The 7,694-nt window shown below is 36.0% G+C and overlaps 1 non-coding gene across 1 annotated transcript; it reads left to right on the top strand.

Annotated features, from left to right (window-relative positions):
• The first annotated feature begins 574 nt into the window (after positions 1-574).
• LOC112713404 (small nucleolar RNA R71) lies at positions 575-682 on the top strand. Its single transcript, XR_003158376.1, has one exon. It is a non-coding gene; the product is annotated as a small nucleolar RNA R71 (small nucleolar RNA).
• Positions 683-7,694: the final 7,012 nt, after the last annotated feature.

The following is a 7,694-nucleotide window of genomic DNA, read 5'->3' as shown; positions in this document are numbered from 1 at the left end:
GCTAAGCTAGAGGGACTCTGCTCAGAATGCTCTGTCTGTTGCTGAGAAGATGATGGAAAAGGCTTGCTATTGCTGAGTCTGTTTCTTCCACCATTATTAAAGCCTTGTTGAGGCTTTTGTTGATCCTTCCATGAAAAATTTGGATAATTTATCCATGAGGAATTATAGGTGTTTCCATAGGGTTCACCCATATAATTTACCTCTGCCATTGTAGGGTTCTCAGGATCATAAGCTTCTTCTTCAGAAGATGCCTCTTTAGTGCTGTTGATGCATTTTGCCATCCATTCAGACTCTGAGAAATCATGTTGACTTGCGGAGTCAACATTTTGTTCTGAGCCAATATGGCATTTAGAGCATCAATTTCAAGAACTCCCCTTTTCTGAGGCGTCCTATTACTCACAGGATTCCTCTCAGAGGTGTACATGAATTGGTTATTTGCAACCATGTCAATGAGTTCTTAAGCTTCTGCAGGAATTTTCTTTAGGTGAATGAATCCACCTGCAGAGTGGTCCAGTGACATCTTAGAGAACTTAAATAGACCATAATAGAATATATCTAAAATGTTCCACTCTGAAAGCATGTCAGTAGGACACTTTTTGGTCAACTGTTTGTATCTTTCCCAAGCTTCATAGAGGGATTCACCATCTTTTTGCTTGAAGGTCTGAACATCCACTCTAAGCTTGCTCAGCTTTTGAGGAGGAAAGACCTTGGCCAAGAAGGCCGTGACCAGCTTATCCCAAGAGTCCAGGCTATCTTTAGGTTGTGAGTTCAACCATGTTCTAGCTCTGTCTCTTACAGCAAAAGGGAAAAGCATGAGCCTGTAGACTTCAGGATCTACTCCATTAGTCTTAGCAGTCTCACAGATATGCAAGAACTCAGTTAAAAACTGGTAGGGATCTTCTAATGGAAGTCCATGAAACTTGCAGTTCTGTTGCATTAGAGCAACTAGTTGAGGCTTCAGCTCAAAATTGTTTGCTCCAATAGTAGGGATTGAGATGCTTCTTCCATCAAATTTGGAAGTAGGTGCAGTATAATCACCAAGCATCCTCCTTGTGTTATTGTTGTTGTTATTATTTTCGGCTGCCATCTCCTCTTCTTTTTCGAAAATTTCTGTCAAGTCCTTTCCAGAGGGTTGTGCTTTAGCTTCCCTTAGCTTCCTCCTTAAGGTCCTTTTAGGTTCAGGATCTGCTTCAACAAAAATCTCCTTGTCCTTGCTCCTGCTCATATGAAACAGAAGGGAACAGAAAATAATAATAGGGATCTTCTTTACCACAGTAGAGAGATTCCTTTATGTTAGTAGAAGAAGAAAATAATAGAAGAAGGAAAAGAGGAAAATTCGAACTCAGAGAGGAAGAGGGGGTTTGAATTTTAAGATGAAGAGAAGTGTTAGTAAATGAATAAATAAATAGAAAGAGATGAGAGAGAAGAGTTTTCAAAAATTAACTAAAATAAAAGAAAAATATTAAAGTTAAAATTTGAAAATTAAGAAAAGAAATAAAATATAAATTAAAATTTGAAACAATTAGTTAAAAAAAGAATTTTGAAAAAGAGGGAGGTAATTTTTGAAAATTAGAGAGAGGAAAGTAGTTAGGTGGTTTTGAAAAAGATAAGAAACAAACAAAAAGTCAATTAGTTAGTTGAAAAAAAAAGATTTGAAAATCAATTTTGAAAAGATAAGAAGTTAGAAAAGATTTTTGAAATCAATTTTGAAAGAGATATAATTTGAAAAAGATATTTTGAAAATATATGATTGAAAAAGATATTTTGGAAAAGATTTGATTTTTAAAATTAAAATTGATTACTTGACTAACAAGAAACTAAAAGATATGACTCTAAAATTTAAAGATTGAACCTTTCTTAACAAGAAAGTAGCAAACTTCAAATTTTTGAATCGATCACATTAATTGTTAGTAAAGTTTTCGAAATTTTGAAATAAAGATAAGAAAAAGATTTTGAAAATAAATTTTAAAAATTTTCGAAAATAATAAAAAAAAGATTTGATTTTTGAAAAAGATTTTGAAAAGATAAGATTTTTTTTTTAAAATTGAAAATTTGACTTGACTTATAAGAATAGCTAAGTTTTAAAATTTTTTGACTAAGTCAACTCAAATTTTCAAAAATTATGAGCAAAATAAGAAAAAGATATTTTTTATTTTTTAATTTTTAATGAGGAGAGAGAAAAAAACACAAAAATGACTCACAACATGAAAATTATGAATCAAAACACATGATGCATGTAAGAACACTATGAATATCAAGATGAACACCAAGAACACTTTGAAGATCAAGATGAACATCAAGAATTATTTTTGAAAAATTTTCAAGAAAAGAAAAACATGCAAGACACCAAACTTAGAAAATTTTCATATTTAGACACTAAGAATTCAAAAATGCATATGAGAAACAACAAAAAAACACAAAACAAGAAAATATCAAGATCAAACAAGAAGACTTACCAATAACAACTTGAAGATCATGAAGAACACCATGCATGAGTTTTCGAAAAATGCACAAATTTTTAAAGACATGCAATTGACACTAAACTTAAAAATTGACACTAGACTCAAACAAGAAACACAAAATATTTTTTATTTTTATGATTTTATAAATTTTTTTGTATTTTTTTTCGAAAATTATTTTTAGAAAAACGAAAACAAAGAAAAAATTTATGAAAAAATTTTTGGAAACTTTTTGAAAACAAAATAAAGGAAAATTACCTAATCTGAGCAACAAGATAAACCGTCAGTTGTCCAAACTCAAACAATCCACGGCAACGGCACCAAAAACTTGATAGGCAAAATTGTGATTTACTCTTTTCATAACTTGAACAATTCTTAGCAATGGCTCCAAAAACTTGGTGCACACTACTATGGTTCACTTACATTCTTCACAACTTCACACAACTAACTAGCAAGTGCACTGGGTCGTCCAAGTAATACCTTATGTGAGTAAGGGTTGATCCCACGGAGATTGTTGGTATGAAGCAAGCTATGGTCATCTTGTAAATCTCAGTTAGGCGGATTCAAATGGTTATAATGGTTTTCGAAAATAATAATAAATAAAGCATAAAATAAAGATAGAGATACTTATGTAAATCATTAGTGGGAATTTCAGATAAGCGCATGAAAATGCTGTGTTCCTTCTGAATCTCTGCTTTCCTACTGCTTTCATCCAATCATTCTTACTCCTTTCTATGGCAAGCTGTATGTAGGGCATCACCGTTGTCAATGGCTACATCCCATCCTCTCAGTGAAAATGGTCCAAATGCTCTTGTCACAGCATGGCTAATCATCTGTCGGTTCTCGATCATGTCGGAATAGAATCCATTGATTCTTTTACGTCTGTCACTACGCCCAACAATCGCGAGTTTAAAGCTCGTCACAGTCATTCAATCCCTGAATCCTACTCGAAATACTACAGACAAGGTTTAGACTTTCTAGATTCTCAAGAATGGCCGCCAATAATTCTAGCTTATACTACGAAGATTCTAATTAAGGAATCCAAGAGATACACGCTCGATCTAAGGTAGAACGGAAGTGGTTGTCAGTCACGCATTCATAAAGACGGATGATGATGAGTGTCACTGATCATCACATCCATCAGGTTGAAGTGTAGCGAATATCTTAGAATAAGAATAAGCTTGAATTGAATAGAAGAACAGTAGTAATTGCATTAATTCTTGAGGTACAGCAGAGCTCCACACCTTAATCTATGGTGTGTAGAAACTCCACCGTTGAAAATACATAAGTGATGGTCCAGGCATGGCCGAATGGCCAGCCTCCAAAACGTGATCAAGGGATCAAAAGATAATCCAAAGATAGATACCAAGATGAAATTACAATAGTAAAAAGTCCTATTTATACTAGACTAGCTACTAGGGTTTACAGAAATAAGTCTAAGTGCAGAAATCCACTTCCGGGGCCCACTTTGGTGTGTGCTTGGGCTGAGCTTGAGCTTTACACGTGCAGAGACTTCTCTTGGGGTTAAACGCCAAGTTGTAACGTCTGTTTGGCGTTTAACTCTGGTTTGTGACGTGTTTCTGGCATTTTACTCCAGAATGCAGCATGGAACTGGCGTTGAACGCCAGTTTGCGTCATTTAAGCTCGAACAAAGTATCGACCATTATATATTGATGGAAATCCCTGGATGTCTACTTTCCAACGCAGTTGAGATCGCACCATTTAGAGTTCTGTAGCTCCTGAAAATACATTTCGAGTGCAGGGAGGTCAGAATCCAACAGCATCAGCAGTCCTTTTTCATCCTGAATCAGATTTTTGCTCAGGTCCCTCAATTTCAGCCAGAAAATACCTGAAATCACAGAAAAATACACAAACTCATAGTAAAGTCCAGAAATGTGAATTTTGCATAAAAACTAATAAAAACATCCCTAAAAGTAGCTAGATCCTACTAAAAACTACCTAAAAACAATGCCAAAAAGCGTATAAATTATCCGTTCATCAAGAGACAACATGCAGTCTTTTTTAGTGGCTAATTCTCCTTCTGGTTAAATATTTTTTGTTTCTAAAGTTTTGGGTCAAAATCAAAATCGTCCCCAACCTTTTTTTCTTGTTAAAATCATCCTTTTATCCATGAACGATATTTTTTAGACCATTTTACCCTTAAACAAAAATTAAAAAACACCCAAACCCTCACCACTAACCCCTAAATCATCACCACCATCGCTGCCTTTCTCTCTCTCTCTCTCTCTCTCTCTCTCTCTCTCTCTCTCTCTCTTATTGTAGAGAAGACAACTACGAGCATGGCCTCTTCACTGCCGTCCACAATAGTGACCTTCTCACCGTCCACCACAACCCTTCTCTCCTCCACCACACCATTGTCTACGATTGCCACTCTCCTCTTCATATTACCATTGCCAAATCAATCTTTCCATTTCCTACTCTCGGGAATGTGTAGCACATCACATACTTAAGAAAAAATATGGTGATTGAAAATGAACGAGCAACTTCGAATCAAAGGAGAAATCTCGGGTCGAGGAAGATGCAATGGCACAAAAAATTAACTAACTTCTACCATTGATAATGTTGTCGAAGTCGCTGTCTCCCATGGATGATCGATCTGGTTCTGCCAAGAGAGAGAGATCCAACCTGATCCGTCGAAATCAGACAAAGAGGGTTTTATGACACAACATCGTCACCTTCGGCGGAAGGGGTGCAAGTTGCAAAGACAAAAAGCGATGAAGATTCAAGAAAAAAAGAGTGGATAGCAGTGGCTAACGGCGGAGCTTCAAATGGCGTCGCAATGAAGCATCAACCATGGATCATCGCCAAATACAAAAAGAGTGTCGTTCGGGTCGGGTGCATCTTGGACAACTTCGGATTGGGCTTGTGTTAGCCTTAACCCATGACAAAATAAAGGGTATTGTATGGTGGTAGTCGTAGCGATGAAAGAGAGATGCGTAGTGATGATGACGATGATACAAAGGATTAGTGGGGAGGGGGAGAGTTTTTTATTTTTGTTTAAGGACAAAATTGTCCAAAAAATATCGTTTATGGACAAAAAGATGACTTTATAATATTTTGTAATGTTGAGAATAGTTTTAATAAGAAAAAAAAAGTTAGGGACAATTTTTATTTTGACCCAAGAACTTAATAATAAAAAAAATATGTAACCCTTCCATTAACAACTTAGAATCAATGATATCAAGTAGTAAATTTGAGTATGACGCATTGACCCCTTCTTTTATGCTAAATTCTCCCGCAAATATTTCATCAATTGGCTTCTTTTATGTGAATGTTTCTATAAGTAAAATGCTAAAGCTATACACATTACCTTGCCTTGACACTAATCCTTCTAATAGATACTCTGCAAATAAGAAAAAGGAAAAGGGAAAAATGAACTATCACAACATGGTATGTTCAAAAGAAAATGAGATGGATTAAGACAAGAAACATTACCTGGAGCCATATAGATAAACCCCAATTTTGTGGTTTATCTTGTGTTGATTTGAAGGGATTTTGTCAATACTTTCCGCACTTATCCACATAAAATGTATGGTTTTGTGTTTCCTTCATTATTTTGCCTCATGATTGAAAACATGCTTACTTGGCCCAAAAATGCTATATTTTGATCTCTTTTATTACCATTCGATGCCGTGATGCATTTGTTAAGTGATTTCAGAGTTTACAGGGCAAGATTGGTCTAGAAGATGGAAAGGAAGCATGCACAAGTGAGGAAACATGGAGCTTTGGAGCTTTGGAGTCTGAGCATCGACACGCACACGTACATGGCGCGCACGCGTGGAAGCGTGCTGCTTGGAATCAGCGCGCACAGCTGACGCTTTCACGTGCATAGGAAAAACTGCACCGACGCGCACGCGCACCTTGTGCGTACGCGTGGATTGAGAAGCCTATCGACGCTCGCACGTACTTGGCGCGTACGCGTCGCGACTAGCATGTGACCTCATTAATGAAATCGTGGCTGACAATTTCTGAGGCTTTCCAGGCCCAATTCCAAGCACACTCTGAAGGGAAAAGACCCAGGGATTGTAGGGGGAAAGGGGAGATCACTCATTACACACTTAGACACAATTTTTGTTAGTTTTTGGTTCTTGTTCTTCTAGAGAGAGAAACCCTTATTCCTCTCTAGATTTAGTTTGATTTTGATCTCCCATTGTTGAATTTTTGGATTGGATTTTGTTAATTGCTAGTTATGATTACTTAATTTGAATTCCTTAGTATAATTTTGCTTAGATCTTGTGTTGAACTATGTTATCTTGTTATTTTCCAATTTTCTATCCATTTCATGAATATTATGGATCTTAAATTCTATGAGTACATTAATGTTTTCTATGATCATTAGTGTTATTTGAGCTGTTCTTTATAGATAATTGTTAGTGGGTCCTTATAATATCCAATTTAATTACAATTTGAATATGTCTTCCATTAGTGTATTCCATGTGTTTGATGAAATGTTTCCTTTGATTATGGAGTAGTTCTCTTTACTCTTGGTCTAAGCTATGAGAATTGGGTGACCTTGAGTCATTGGGTCTCATTAGAGTGTTGATTGGAGAACCCTTAGTGGTCAAGTTGACACCCATTGACACCAATCTGCTACTAATCTAATTAGTAGATTGATTGGGACTTATGGGTTGAAATTGATCAAACCACTTTACGTACCTCAAACCTAGGAGTAGATGTCACGTACTTAAGGTTCCTGGAGGTAGACTTGGTGAGTTTGGTTCCTCTTAATTAGCAAGTTATGGTTATAGACAAGGATGGCGACCCCAATTCCCATGCTTAGCCAAGAGTTCCTTTTATTATTCATATTTGAAAACCCAAAATCTCACTTGTTTAGTTCATTGCTTAATTCTAAAATAGAAGTAGATTATATGTTCTCTTGATTTGGTTACTTGATTTAGTTCCTTGCATTTTAAGTTTCCTTGCATGATAAGTTTAGTAGTTTAATTTTGTGTTATGGCTTCCAACCCCGGATTTCTAACCAATGTTAATGCACATGTTTACCCATTCTTCGTGAGACGACCCAATGTTTGAATACTTCAGTTAAACTTTTATTGGGGTTGAACTTGTGACAACCAAATCCCTCTTTTAAATTTGATCCAAGGATTAGTCATCGGTTTGGAGCTATACTATTGACGAATTCATTTTGTGAATTTCGAACCGGTACTTGTACTTGGCACTATCAAATTTTTGGCACCGTTGTCGGGGAATGAGTGC

This window comes from Arachis hypogaea, chromosome 9 (assembly GCF_003086295.3).
Source record: "Arachis hypogaea cultivar Tifrunner chromosome 9, arahy.Tifrunner.gnm2.J5K5, whole genome shotgun sequence".
Taxonomy (NCBI): domain Eukaryota; kingdom Viridiplantae; phylum Streptophyta; class Magnoliopsida; order Fabales; family Fabaceae; genus Arachis; species Arachis hypogaea.
Note: the sequence above shows the minus strand (reverse complement) of the source record. Positions and strands in the feature narration are given on the sequence as shown.